We start from the raw sequence: 3,403 nt of genomic DNA, 5'->3' as shown, positions 1-3,403 counted from the left end.
TGTACTTCTAGCTGCTCAGGAGGTTGAGGCAGGAGGATCACTGGAGCCCAGCAGGTTAAGGCTGCAATGAGCTATGATTGCACCACTGCACCCCAGCCTTGGCAACAAAAAAATAAAATAAATGTCTCTAAAAAACATAAAAATAAACTACATATATAGAAATTTGTATTTATCTATTATTTCCAACTCTGTCCACACAATGGTAATTTAGAAACAGTGATACCATAGTAATTATGGGTTGCTAGTTTCTAAATACCATTCTCTATTAAAAGGAAGCAGGGATCTTTGGAGAAATAACTAATTCTAGGGCTGGGACAGGGCAAAAGTTGATATAGTCTTCAAAAATTTCAGTGTCATAGGAAACAAAAAAGGGCTGAGGAACTGTCCCAGATTAAAAGAAACAGAGAAAACGACTAATTTTCTTAATGACATTAAGAAAACATAAACTAAATGCAATGTGTGATCCTGGATTGGATTCTGAATGAGGAAAATAAAATGGACATTATTGGACAGTTGAATATGGACTATATGTTAATCAACAGTATTGTATCAGTGTTAAATTTTCTGATTTTGATAAATATGCTCTGGTTAAATAAAAGAATGACCAATGTTCTTAAGAATTATACACTGAAGTAGTTAAGTATAAGGGGTCCTGAACTCTACAACTGATTTCTCAAATGGTTCAGGAAAAAAGGTACTTTGCACGTGTGTGTGTGTGTGTGTGTGTGTGTGTAGAGAGAGAGAGAAAGAGGAGAGGGAGGGAGAGGAAAAAAGATTATTTAATTTATGAATTAGGTAAAACATATATAGGCATTCTTATACTATTCTTGCAAACTTTTTATGTTTGAAATTGTTTCAAAATAGAAAGTTGAAGTTGTTCATTAGGAAAATACAAAGTGCTGAGCACAATGGCTCACGCCTGTAATCCCATCACTTTGGAGGCTGAGGTGGGAGGATCACTTGAGCCCAGAGCTGTGACCAGCCTGGGCAACATAACAAGACCTCATCTCTACAAAAAAATACAAAAATTAACCAGGTGTGGTGATGTGCGCCTGTAGTCCTAGCTACTAGGGAGTCAGATGTGGGAGGATTGCTTGAGCCTAGTAGGTTGAGGCTGCAGTGAGCTATGATCATACCACTTACTCCAGCCTGGGCAACAGAGGGAGACCCTGTCTAAAAAAAAGAGAGAGAGAGAGAGAAAGAAAAAACAAAATAAAATACAAAGAACTGGCTGGGACACAGTGGCTCATGCCTGTAATCCCAGCACTTTGGGAGTCAGGAGAATCGTTTGAGGTCAGGAGTTTGAGGCCAGCCTGGGCAACATAGCAAGACCCCATCTCCACAAAACATTTTTTAAAAGTAAAAGAAAATACAAAGAACTGTTGTAGTGGCAGCAACCAAGTAGGAGAGCCAGAAGGGAGGCTGAGATTAAACAACTTAAATTTAAATTAATGAGGATTAATTTTAAGCCATTCTAGTATATAAGACCCAATCAGCTTTCCACTTTCCTTGGACATTTTTGCTGAGCATTCCACATCCCTCTTTAGTTACATGTGCCAGCTCATCTCATGAATTTTATTGTCACAACTGGACAAGAACCAAATATCCTGGGATTCCAGCCATGGCCTGCAGTCCTCACTTTTTTGGGGAGTTGCTTGCTTTCATTTTGTATGTATTACCAGGGATCTTCCAAGATCACCTTGGAAGTTGTGATCACACTTTGATTCCTGCTATTTCATTCACTTGTGGGATTTCTTGGCACAGTAATAGATGCATGGTAGAGAGAAGAAGAAAGGAATCTCACTTTACAAATCAGAGTAAAACTGAGCATTTCTGAGGTCAGATAAGTGGTAGAAATAAGATTTAAAAGATTTATATGAGGCTTATCTGGCTCCAGAGTTCATATCCTTTCTGCCTCAACCATGTGTCTGTTTTAAAAATGGCTTAATAGATAGTTCCTGGCTTGGTGGATTTATTCTCTTGCCTTATTAGTTTTCTTCACATTATCCTTAAACAATTGCAAACATTATGTATCTGTCTTACCTTTACAATCTGTCCTGCTTGCTTTTTCCATTTTGTTTCTTATATCATTTTAGCATAAATTCAAATTATGAATTTATGGAAACAAGTCATATGAAACTAGATTGATTTCCTTTTTGAATAACTTTGGTAGATGAGAGCAGTTCCATAGGCATAGTGTAACCTTCTTCTAACAAACACTTGTCAGAGCTTTTTAAGATAATACCATTTTAGAGAAGTAAACTAGATACCAAGTTCATTAAACAGTCATGTTTAAAGAAAAAGATGCCAGCCTGGCCAACATGGTGAAACCCCATCTCTACTAAAAATACAAAAAATCAGCCAGGCATGGTGGCAGGCACCTGTAATCTCAGCTACTCGGGAGGCTGAGACAGGAGAATTGCTTGAACCCAGGAGGCGGAGGTTGCAGTGAGCCAAGATTGCACCACTGCACTCTTAACCTGGGCGACAGAGTGAGACTCTGTCTCAAAAAATAATAAATAAATAAATAAATAAAAGATGGAGCGGGGATCTGACTTTGTGAGAGATTTCCTTTCGTGAGGACTGTCCTTTAAATCACAGATCAGCAATTTATGGCCAGTGGGCCAAATCCAGAATGTTGCCTGTTTGCTTGTTTGTTATTTTATTTAATTAAGTGGTTTTGACTATTCACAAAGTTTTGCAACCATCCCTGCTATCTAATTCCAGAACGTTTTCATCACCCCAAAAAGGAACCTATTACCCATCTTAGCAGTCACTCCCTTCTCCCATACTGGCCCTACCCCCAGAAACCACTAATCTATTTTCTGTTGCAATGGATTTTCCTATTCTGAACATTTCACTTAAATGGAATTATAAAGTTTGTGGCTTTTTAGCATAATGTTTTTAAGATTCATCTATGTTATAGCATGAATCTGTGCTTTTCTTTTTTGTGGCCAAATAGCATTCCGTCATTTGGATATACCACATTCTATCTATTCATTCATCAGTTGGTGGAACATGGGGTTATTTCTATTTTTTGGCTATTATGAATAATGCTGCTATGAACATTCGTGTACAAGTTTGTGTGGACATGTTTTCTTCACTTTTCTTGGTGTATACCCAAGGATGGAACTGCTGGGTCAGATGGTAACTCAGTGTTTAACTTTTTTGAGGAACTGCCAAACTGTTTTCCAAAGTGGTACCACCATTTTGCATTCCCAACAGAAATGTATGAGGGTTCCAATTTGTCTGCATCCTTGTCAACACTTCTCATTATCAATATTTTTTATTATAGGCCAGGCGCAGTGGCTCACACCTATAATCCCAGCACTTTGGGAGGCCGAAGCAGGGAGATCATGAGGTCAGGAGATCGAGACCATCCTGGCTAACACAGTGAAACCCC

At 38.4% G+C, this 3,403-nt stretch overlaps 1 protein-coding gene across 1 annotated transcript in view; it reads left to right on the top strand.

Annotated features, from left to right (window-relative positions):
• Positions 1 to 3,403, top strand: part of WDTC1 (WD and tetratricopeptide repeats 1) — a 50,970-nt gene that overhangs the window by 16,513 nt on the left and 31,054 nt on the right. The window lies entirely within an intron of this gene.

The sequence above is a fragment of the Colobus angolensis genome, unplaced genomic scaffold (assembly GCF_000951035.1).
Source record: "Colobus angolensis palliatus isolate OR3802 unplaced genomic scaffold, Cang.pa_1.0 Scaffold4, whole genome shotgun sequence".
NCBI lineage: Eukaryota > Metazoa > Chordata > Mammalia > Primates > Cercopithecidae > Colobus > Colobus angolensis.
This window is presented reverse-complemented; position numbering and strand designations above follow the sequence as displayed.